Source organism: Microtus pennsylvanicus, chromosome 4, assembly GCF_037038515.1.
Source record: "Microtus pennsylvanicus isolate mMicPen1 chromosome 4, mMicPen1.hap1, whole genome shotgun sequence".
In the NCBI taxonomy this organism is placed as follows: domain Eukaryota; kingdom Metazoa; phylum Chordata; class Mammalia; order Rodentia; family Cricetidae; genus Microtus; species Microtus pennsylvanicus.
This window is the reverse complement of record NC_134582.1, coordinates 25,586,330-25,598,808: the sequence shown is the minus strand read 5'-3', so window position 1 is coordinate 25,598,808 and position 12,479 is coordinate 25,586,330.

The window sequence follows — 12,479 nt, the reverse complement described above, 5'->3', positions numbered from 1 at the left end:
CAGCAATAACAATGAATGGCCACATAAACCTCGTAACTTTGCTTTGTTGAAAGTTTTACTTATTTGTTTTGTTTTTGTTTGTTTTTAAAGAATCTCAAACTTGACATTCAAACTTCTTGGCAAAGATGCCAAGCCAATTACCACAAAAATTCACCTGCAGCATCCATAGATTTGATTGAATATTTCTCTCCTTCAGAATTATTCTGGCAATCCTGCGTTTATTAGGAAACAAAATTTCTTAGTCATCTGGAAGGTTGGGAATTATGTAAGTCAGGGACTGTGGCAGCTTTTCCAAGCAGATTTTGAAAATATCTACTTCATAAAAGCCACAGTAATTTCTTACAATATCTGGTCTGTAATGGCTTCGTGCATCACTCTCAAATATAGCATTGTATAGATGTCTTGGAATATAACCCATATTTCCAAATATATTGGAAACTATTTGGTTTTTTCCTTCCTTCCTTTCTTTCTTCCTCCCTCCCTTCCTTCCTTCCTTCCTTCCTTCCTTCCTTCCTTCCTTCCTTTCTTTCTTTCTTTCTTCCATCCTTAGTTCCTTCCTCCCTGTATTCATTCACTCACTCATTCATTCAATCTTTTCTTTAATTTATCTTTCTGTGTCAGCATCAAGAATTTTTACACAATAAACAAACATTTTACTCCTGGGCACTGTTTCTATTGAATATTTTTAAATTGCTGAAATTACAGCTATTGTTTGATACCAGCAAAGGAACACCAGACAACATAAACACAAGGGACAGAGACATAATCTAGGAACCTTATACCAGTTCTTAAATATTACAATAAGAATATTTTGTCCATATAAAAACAACAGGAAAAGTTAAATAAAAGGTTTATGGTCTTTTGTGATCTTTTGGGTGTTCCTAAAGTCAGTTTTAAATTAAGATTCTCTTTAGGAATTCAGTTAGAGGAAACAAATGTCATGTCAGGAGCTTCAAATACTGAGAAAGGATCATAAATCTAATCTAAGGATCATAATCTAAAAAATAATACTTGAGTAACTACCCAAAGTGACAGTGAAATGGCCAATATAGGTAGTTTTCTAAGAAGTCTTGCTACTTTTAGAAAATCAGTGTTATGAGAGTGTCAACATAAATCATGGAGAATTGTTCAGACCAATCTCAGAATCTGGATGGATTATTAGGCAAAAGAAAAATTTGCATTACTATTTCCTATTAAGAGCAAAATGAAGAAAATGTGTTATTTTAACACAAAGTGATACTTGCTTTGCATCAGCATGCTACTGCATCACACCTTCCAGGGAAGTCTATTGTCCACTCTCTGATACCCTTAGTTACTATATTCTCCCAAGAGTAAGAGTGCAGATATTAATGTCATATTCCATTTACCATCAGGATTTGTTAGTCCACTTTAATTGCCCTTAACATTGACCAAAGCTAAACGCTAACTCAAAGTTTCAAGTTCTGTGTACCAATGAAAATGAGAGAAAGCGAGGCTATGAGAGGGAATGAGAAGGGTCCATGGGAGAGACTGAAGACACATAGGAAGAGTTGAAAGAAGGAATGGGTGATGGTGGCATACGCCTTTAATCCCAGCACTCGAGAGGCAGAGGCAGACAGATCTCTGTGAGTTCGAGACCAGCCTGGTCTACAGAGCTAGTTCCAGTACAGGCTCCAAAACCACAGAGAAACCCTGTCTCGAAAAAACAAAAAAAAAAAAAATAAGGAAAGGGAAGGGGAAAGCGTTGTAATCATTTTTAACTAAAGAACTACAGCAGTCAAAACTCCACACCTCAAAATAGGAACCTCATATAATGGGTTTTGCCTTTCTCAAGACACAAAACATGATTCACACTCTTACTCCGTCCCCTAAAAGGCGTTTCAATCCCTCATCGCTCAATAGTGACCCATTCTGCCCCTGTTTACACGTAAGCAAACCGTGCCACAACATTCTCATATGCTGTGATTCCACTGAGGAGTGGGCATCAGGAATGATGCTGGAAGGCACACCTATGCAAGTGTGTGAAGTTAGAACACCACACAGGGTCTTGCCGGTCAGGTTATAATTTATCTATGAATCCCTAATAGAAAATACGAATGATAGCCTACTCATTTTTAATGTATATTTTCAGTTATAAATGCTATTAAATTTTAATGTGTGTGAGTTTTTCTTATTATGCATAGTAGGAAAATGTCCAATAAATAGATGTTTTATTTTTTAAAGATTTCTCTTTAACTATGTATATATGTGCAGGTCTATGTGGGGGTGTTATTGGTCCAGAAAAAGACAGGATTCCCTGTAGCTAGAGTTATAGGTGTTGGTGAGCTGGATCCTGAAAACCTAAACCAGGCTCTTCTATAAGAGCAAGAAACACTCATCCTCTGAACCAGCTCTCCAGTCCTAAATGCATATTTTAAAATTCCAATTAGTGTACTTCCTTAGCCTAGGCCTTAGGGCTGTAGACTTACAATTTTCATAATTGAACCTTCATTGAATTTTATTTTATTTTATTACCAATGGGGGGAAACATGTTTTCATTCTATTTTATTTCCTTACATCTTATTCATGGCATTTAATTTGTGTCACATAATTCTGAGTGACTGTTTAAGGCAGTGTCTTCTACTACTTTGATGCCCTGTGTGATGATTTTTTTTGATTCCTTGAACTGTGGACCAAACATGATGGCATTTGTATTAATTTGTCTGACATTTTTTAGTTTTATTATATAATGTTTCATAAGACCATTTCATTCAAGTGCATGATGTATTTTGAGCACATTTCTCCCATACTCTGCAAGTTTCTCGGTTCTCATACCTCATACTAGTCATAGATACTGAATCATATTCTTCAGGGAAAATGTAAACCAGAAGGAAATGAATAATATGGTATCTAAAAGCAAGGAAAAATTAAGCCATTTCAATAATTTCTCTAAAAGATCAAGGCTTTTGTTTGTTTTGCTTTGCTTTTGAGACAGAATGCTGCAATGTAGCCTAAACTGACCTTGAATTCACAATCTTCCTGTTTCAGCTTTTTTAGTACTGGTATCACAAGTGTGGCTGGCTTCCAAGCAAGTACATTTTTAAATAGTAAGAAGAATGTGGAACTACACGGGCACATTATGATTTTTACATCTCAATGTTTTACTTAGAGTTTACTTAAAAATGAACTTTTCATTTGTGTGGGGGGGTATGTATTGTGATGTGTAATGTGGTGTGTGTGTGTGGTATACGAGTGTGTGTGTGGTATATGATTGTGTGTGAATGTGTGTGTGTATGTGGTGTGAGAGTGTGGTGTGTGTGTGTGTGAGTATGTGTCAGTGTGTCTGTGTATGTCTGTGAATGGGGGGCAGGAGGGCTGAGTACATGAGCATGTGTGTGAATGTGTGTGTGTGTGCATGTGAAATGTGAGTGTGTGTGAGTTATGTGTTTCTGTGAGTTCATGAACATGTACGTAAAGAAAATTTACAACTTCTAACATTAAAATAAAAATACATATTGCCAGATGTTTTAGATTATTTTATGTGTAGGAGTGTTTGCCTATGTGTATTCATGTGGTTTGGGTGCTTATGGACATGATATCAGATCCCCTGGAACTGGAGATGCAGATGGTTTTGAGTCATCTGGGTGCCGGGAATCTAAACCAGAAACTCTGCATGGACAATGAGTGCTCTTAACTGCTAAGCCATTTTTCCAGCCCATTCCAAGATTTCATTTCAGACAAATTTCATGTGAATAAATTTAAAAATCCAAGAGATTCCTTTGGTGAGAAAAGAAAATATGTTTTTAGAAATAAGTAATCATTCCTTTACATAACAACCAGTCTGGGCTGCTGATGGGCATAGCACATGGGCAAATGATTTCTCACAGGTTTGGCCAGGATCCTTATAAGACTGAGATGTCACTGCACAGAATGTCTTGCAGAAATTGCCAAGTGGCTTCATGAAATGAAATAATACCTTAAACATTTTAACTTATATCCCCAATTACAAATGTATACATTCAAGAGAGACAATGTGGTTTCACAATATGCCCAAGATGGATGTCACTAAATCTTATTTATGAAAGTAAATGAAAATATGACTTGCAAAGTTTGGATTGCTGCTATCACTCTAACATAACAGCAAATCTCATGTGTAGTATTTAGATCTTGAGGCAGAATGCTCCTCATGAATGAAGAGAAAGTAGAACAGAAGGAGAAAAGATGCCAATGGAGACCAGAGTTTCCAGAGCCTCTCGGTAACAGCAGGATTGAAGGGCAAGGACTTCAGATTTATCTTAGTAGTGAACCACAGGGTGAAAGCCTCAGAAAGCATGCCTCACCACACCAATGGCCCATGCAGAATTTCTGCCTGACAAGGACATTTCATGCAGGTACCAAAGCAAGACAAAGCATAGTCCCAATTTCAACCATTTCAGATTACGTCCTCTGGACCAATGGAAGCCCGGTGTGCTCACACATCCAAGCATAGGTCAGAGCTGGGTAGTTGATTCCTAGATCTTAGCACAATGCCGGAAGAAAATAGGCACTAAATATAAGCTGGAATGAATTTCTGCTTCAGACACAAGAGCCTATCGCATCCCTCTGACGGACTTAACACCACCTGCTTTTTCAACGTTGGGCTTGGTCGTGCCTACCCAACACCCAGGGATTACTGGTATCTCAGACACAGATCCATTAGCACAAAGCTTGTGGCATAATAGAAAACAAGTCAATCACAACTAACTTTCCCATTAATAGATCAGAGGAATATGTCTGCTATCTTCAATGTCCTTACTATGACAAAGAATCTTTCCCCTCCAGTGTTAGCCCTAAACTGATGCCTTCTTAAAGAAAAATTTTGCTTCAGAAATATGGGGATGTCTTAGTTGGTAGAGTTGCTTACCAAGCAAACAGGTGGACTTGAGTATGATTTTTAGCACCCACGTAATACCCCAAGAATAGAAACACATACCTGCAACCCCAGTGCTGGGGAGAGAAAGAAGAGGATCCCTGAAAGACTCCAAACAACTGGACTAAGTGGATTATGGAGCCTCAAGTTAAGTGAACTATGCTCATTCAAAAAATAAGATGAAGTGATCAAGAAAGACATCCATACCAATCTCTGGCCTTTGCATGCACATCTGTGTGCATGTATACCCACTCACGTGTAAAAACACAGTCAGAGAAATAAAATCTGTTCATTTGTTTTTAACTTTTCTTTAGATAAAAATACTACCTTAATGTGTATACACATATTCATGGCATCATCACCAAAACCAAAACATATCTAGGATTTACAAAAGTATTTCTGTTCATTTCTGTCTGCGTGTGTTTGTGTGTGTGTGTGTGTGAATTGTGTGTGCATGTGTGTGTAGGGAAAATTTTTGACGTTATTTTGTTCTTAAGAATATATTAGGTATCTGTGGTTTAGAAAGTCAATTATATCTTAACAAGGCTTAAGATAATAAAGTTTAAATTTTACATGTCAGATGAATGCTATATCGTGCTAAGCAACTGTTAATTTACAATCTGATATAATCACTTTATACCAAATTGGCAGGGATTCCCTGGCCATCCCAAGATGTATAGACATGAGGAATGAGAGCAACCATTTAACCTTGCAGTCTAAGTGGATCCGAACTAGACTCAACATGTTTCTGTGAAATGTTGAATATCTTTAGTCCCAGAGGTCTCTTCTTACAAACAATGAGAAAATTACATTTTACATAATATAAAAGACAGCATAGCACATGGTGCCAAAGATTTTATGAAGTCCCTGATCACTTCCATTAATGTGCTATCTGAGTGAGGGGGAAATCTAAAGCAAATAAAACTATAAAACTTGGGAATTAGGAGTAAAGGCTACAGAAGTAAAGAGTCCAGAGGTGTAGCTGGGAGATGGAACTTGGGATAATCTGCTAAAGATTCATGGCAGAAGGAAAATCTAAGTAGGTGCATGATGATGAAGCACTCGTGTGGCCACCAAAGAATGCAGAGACATAAAAACAAATTGCCTGTCCCCAGGAAGAGACTAGAAACTAATCAAATGGGCAGAAGACTTTGGAAGGAAGAGAAAGAAAGAAATACTAAGTCATAAAAAACTAAGGAGACAAATTTTCCTTGGGGGAATGAGTCATGGTGCTTACCAGGCATATTTAGTTTCTTGAAGGAAAGGATTTTATTGCTGAAGGCTGACTGCCTTAAGAAGTAAGCAGAAAGTTGGTTAAGGACACTGTTTTCTATTTTTAGTATGCAAGATTGCAAGGTTTTACATAATTCTGATTTTGCATGAACACCCTACAGATTGAATTTTATTTATTGGCTATGTTCTAAGGATTGGAATTTGATATATGAATAATTTATAAATGTCCTAACATGATAATTAATGTCTCCTCACAGTTTACAAAAGTTATCTAATCCTAGAATTTGGCTTAAATCAAAACATTTGCCTGGAAACCCCTTAGTATGGAATATTCTAGGATATATTCCAAGAACAACCAGTTTCCATTATATTCTCCAAGTTTTATGTGATAAATTTAAGTTTAGAAAATTCTTAAACCATATATAAGTAATATATATGTATATATATTCACATATATATTACAGAAAAGAAAATACAACACTTATCCTCACAAGGACAAATATTGAAGATTAAATTACATTTTCGTTTTTACCAAATCTTCTACTCATACTTTATTTATTGTAATATATTTTATACTTTTATTTACTTTTATGAAATGTTAAGAAATGAACCCACACATTCAAACAGTGGGAAACAATACAAGGTTTGTGTCTTGTCATTTCAAAGTTGGCATGCCTGACCTGCTCACTTGGCCATCTCCCTAAACTCACATGGAATGTTATTCTTCACAGTTCAACATTTGTGAATTACTCAAATTAATTTATTAAAAAACTTAATAACATAAATCACTTTATGGAAGGAGGGAGAGACCTGACAGAGCATCCTTCAATATATGTATAATAATAATGGAGTCACTTGTAGTAAGGAGACTGTTTTTGTTGTTGTTGTTGTTGTTTTCCAACTGCTCAGACTCCTGAAATAATCACACAGAAACTGTATTATTTAAATTACTGCTTGGCCCATTAGATCTAGCTTTTTATTGGCTAACTCTTACATGTTAATTAAACCCATTTCTATTAATCTGTGTATCGCAACATGGCTGTGGCTTACCAGGTAAAGTTACATCTGGCTCCAGCGGGGTTACATGGCTTCTCTCTCTGGCTCTGCCTCCTTTCTCCCAGCATTCTGTTTAGTTCCCCCCATCTCTGTTCCCTTATAGCTCTGCTATAGGCCCAAAGCAGTTCCTTTATTTAACCAGTGATATTCACAGCATACAAAGGGAAATCTCACATCAGTCATTGGGTAAGGCAGAACATTTACAGTTTACCTTATGAAATACCTTGACTAGAGATTCTAAGTAAAGTTTTACAAATATTTATTTTCGTGATAATTCTTTTTTCATTGCAAAATCTTCCCTTACAGAATTAGGATTAACTCCAAAGTAAATCCAAAGAATTAATTTGAGAATAATATGGATTCTACAGTAGGACAGCAAAGCTTGATATATCAAAAGCTGTGCTATATAATCACAGTTACTGTACAGACACCTGACCAATCACAAGCAACCTGTTTAAGGAAGATGAATGGATGAATTGATATCAAAATAAGTGAAGGAGAATTTGTGGGGGGGGAATATGCAAAAAAGGAATGGGAAGATAAATTAAAATCTAGGAATGTAGCAACCTGCAGTAGCACAAACCAGTAATTCCAACACTAAAGAGAATGACAAATGCCCAAAAATATATACTGGAATAAAGGAACCTCTTCAAAAAATGGTGATAGAGAACTGAACATCCATATACAAATGAAACTATATCCCTAAAACTATATCCTTAAATCTTACTATGCACAAAATAATCAAATGCAAATGGATCAAACATCCTAATGCAAGACCCTAAATTCTGAAACTATTAGAGGAGAAACAGGCAAAACATCTTAAAACACTAACAGGCAAAAGTTTTCTAAATAGGACTCTAATTTCTCAAGAAATTAGGTCAACAGTTAGCTAGTGGGGTGTCATGAAATTAAAAATCTTCAGCACAACAAAGGAAACTGCTAATAAAAATAGAATGCAACAAAATCTGTTCCAGCTATACATCTGATAGAAGACGAAATACCAAAATAAACAAAGAACTCAATAAAATAAACAGCATGCAATCGAATGACCAAATCAATAAAACAACTAATAAAATAGACAGTCTCAAAATATGAAATACAAGAGACCATTAAACATATGAAACAATAATCAGCCTCACTAGGCATCAGATTCCATCTCTCCCCAGTCAAACTGAGGGTCTGTCTAGAGGTTCCTCAAAGGCTGAGAGTAGATGGAACATACGACACAAATAGAGCCCGCCAGGGTGTTTCTGTAAACGACTCCTCATCAACACACCAGTGATACTTGCACATCAATGTTCACTGAAGCCCTAATCACAATGGCTAGCTTGTGGAAGCCATGTACATGTCCCCAAACAGAGGAATGCTTGAAGAAAATGTGGTAAAAAAAAATTAAATGGACAGTTTTGGTCATAAGGAAGAACAAAGTTGTGCCACTTTCAGAAAAATGTATGCAAGTTTAGATAACTATATTTGCCTCAGGAAGATTATTAGTATATCTTTTCTTTTATACATGATCCCCAGATCACATACACATACACAAAATCATGTATGTATATATAACAAGACTTCTATGGAATAAAGAGGACTAACAGGCAGTAGCAGGTTGAAAATATGGAATATGGGGGACATGAAGGGGAGCATACACAATGTTCAATATGTATTTTTATGGGATGTCCTTAAGTAGCATAGTATACCATATACAATGATTATTATATATGATAAAATACTTTTAAAATAACGAATACATTTCACAAAAACACCAGTGAAATAAAACGACAAGATTTTAGTATACCTCCATTTTTTTTCTTTTTTTTAAATTTATTTATTTATTAAAGATTTCTGTCTCTTCCCCGCCAATTTTTAATTCCATGAATGAAATTCTGGAACAAAAATAAGGATCCAGCACTTCCTTGGGATGGGGCAAAGGTGGAAGGAAAGATATAAGTACATCTGATTTAACTCAATATATCCCAAAGCACAATTCATTTTCTTGTTAAAACATCAGAATTGTCAACAAGGAGGTATCCTTTCTATAGTGACAGGATTTCGGTCACAGCGTGTGTTTCGAATCATATGAAATACTTTTGACATGTATGCTTTGCTCCCCTGGGAAAGACCTTGCCATGTGTCTAGTCATGAACTGGAGGTTTCAGGAAATCCTGCTGTAGAGAAGCCAGAGGGGGGAAAATGTGATGCTAACTCATTTGTTTTTAGGATAGGAAAAAAGGGAAAGTGTAATAGAGTTGATAAATGGCTTCCAAATACTTAACCTGGATCCAGGGTTTTGTGGCCTATAAATCACCTCTCTTTACATTCAGAGCTCCCTCAGAAGGCATTACTCACAGAGGGCCGCTGTAAAGGTCAACTGTGAGTGTAAACACCAAGAATTTATCACACATGTTTATGCCTTTTTTCCCAGGGAAGCAATAATGGAGATAAGTCATTTTATCTCCGTATTTTGTCATGAGCATCACAAGGTGATCTTGGCTCTTACATGTGAACAATATATGCATGGCCACACCTCACCTGAGTTCAGGACCAGCAAATAGTGGCAGCAACTTCATGTGGACAACAGTCACTTGGGCAGCTTCTTATTCTGCTTGTCTTTTCTCCAACAAAGACAGTATCTTTTTGGTGTTTTTTAAACTGTTTTTTTTTTTTATTTTATAACTGTCCCAGGTCAGAGTTACCTGACATACTAAGTAGTCGATTAAGTGAAAATCACCCAGGGTTCAGTAATTGAGCCTGACATACTTATTCCAGTCAATGCTTCCTTCTAGGTTGAAGAAAAAAAGAGATGGTACAGGGAATGCTTAGCATATTGGACAATATTAGAGATTTTATATTAACCAGTGAATAGAATTATAGACTATTTTAAACACAAACAGAAAGAAAAACAGATGCTGTTTCTACATGAATATTGGAATTCTTTTTATTGAGAGCCTGCAATAATGAAATAAGGACCAGGATAGTTTATAACTTCATGCAAAAGAATTGCCTGTTGGGAAATTAGAGCACTGTGGCCTCAATTTCTCCCTAACATCCATGCAATGGAATAGACAGAGGGATGAAGTCTATTTCCAGGAGAGACACTATACATGAATAGTGAGTTAAGCCTTCCATACTGACTAGACTGGAGAGAACTTAAGGGATGGAAATACACACCATGAGCCTGTACTTACAATATATCCAGATAATCTATTTAAATGACCTCTTCCTCCAGATTTTCATTACAGTTTAGCATGCTTACATAGTTTTATCTACAAATTACAGCAACAAAACTATAGAAGGAAAACAGTTTCTAGGCTTGGTTGAACACGGATAGTTGGATGCAGAGCGTGACTAGCCACGCCGAAGCACAGCCCGGGATGACTGACTCTGCAAACAGTGACATTCTAAGTTCAACACATTATGAATCTGACCTAAAACTGTAATTTGGTTTTGAAACAGTTGAAGAAAGGCCAAAGGAGCAGGGTATAAAGAACTCTTTATACCCTCCACTGAGAGAGCCTCTAGTTATATTGTAAAACTTGCAGCGCAAGCTTTGGCTCTTTTCTTATTTGTCGTGTGCAGGCTGGGAGTGTTTTCAGACACTGGTTGAAAAGTCATAGCACTGTGGAGAAACTGTCTCTGTGTTTGCTCTTGAGAATAACACCTTCCTTTTTTTTTCTAACTTCAAAAGAACATGCGTCTTTAACTCTTGTTTCTGTTGAATTTTGTTGACCATGGAAGTTAAGGGGATTTTGTTCCTTTGGAGGCTTGCATGACACATCTGTTAGATGTGACAGAAGAGAGCGTGGCAGCTACCTGTCCACCTTGGAACACACTAGCTCACATTGCCCAGAGTTAGCTATCTTGGACAGATAGTATCACAACTGGTCCAGGAATAAACATGTATATATATTTGGTTTTCAATGTGGCCAGGCTTTCAGTGACACAAACTATCCTTTTTCACTCAGCCCTACATGTAGAATTGAGTAGGGAATATGCATAGCAACACTAAAAATAATTATTTTAAATTACTGCAGGGAATTGTATTTGGGACACAACTGAGATAAACAATAGTTCTACTTAACAGGCTATGAAGAGATATCAGAAGGCACCTGAGATGACCTGTGGCGACCTAAAGTGATCCAGAGGCACAGGAGCCAACAACCAATGATATGGCTCTTTGTGAGTATTTTTGCTCGTATTCTCTGTGAATCATAGGCATCAAGAAATTGGTTTCTTATCGAACAGAGCCCTGGTGTACGAATTTTACCTACTGAAGAAAGACTTTTAATGGGAAAGATGAGAGAAAATGTTTTAATACAATTTAGTAGTTATAGTAATGTAAGAAATCCATCTGTCTTTCCGTTTGGCCTGCCACAGTGTCTGTCATTATTTAGGCGTCTAGCGTGGGCACAATTAAAGCAATTTCAACTAACATGCATTAGAAAATGTTATTCTCCCTAAAAGGTTTTCTGATCCTGACTTATTGAAAAATAGTGGCAAATAACTATCACTAAAATTGGAAAGCCAAAATCATTATGTAAGGATACATTATTCTTAACCAAGAATCACAAAAATATATAATAATAATATAGACATTCATCATGAATAATATAGACAATATCCTTCTATTACAATGAAAATATTATTTGTAGAAGTATCATTAGCACATAAAATGCTATTAGAATTGTTTTTTATATTTTCCTTCTTATTTTTCAGAACGATAATGTTAAAATTAAAGATGCCAAAAACTTTGGGAATTAAGTGCATTAACATTTAAGTATAAAATGCCCTTCTCAGTTCATAATTAACCTAAAATCAGATGTATTCATTTTCAGTGCTTCAAGTTTCTGAGGTCACTTGAATTATGTATATTATAATCATAACTATTCTTAACCTTGTCATCTTATATAATAGTTTTGTTAGGTAGTCTCCAAAACAACATAACCCCTGTCCTTCATTCAAAATGCTGAAAGCCTCAAATCCCAAACAAAATCTAATCATGCTCAAACCACAAGGAAGAAAAAATAAATAAAACAGGCTTTGTCAAACTATTCTAAAGGACAAAAAAAAATATGATTACTTCAAGAGAGCCACTAGTCAAAATTCTTTGATATTTTTCCAAATACTTATATGTGTGTGGAAAAACAATAACAGGTAGGAAAGGTACTGGGGGACAGAAGTCAACAGAAGGTCTAGGTGATGTACAATGTGAAGCTGAAAGTGTGGTGGATGAAAAGACCAAGTGGATACAGCATGTTATTCACATACATTTTCCTTTTTCATTTTTGAAACTGTATTTTAATTATAACACTTCTTTCTTCCTTTT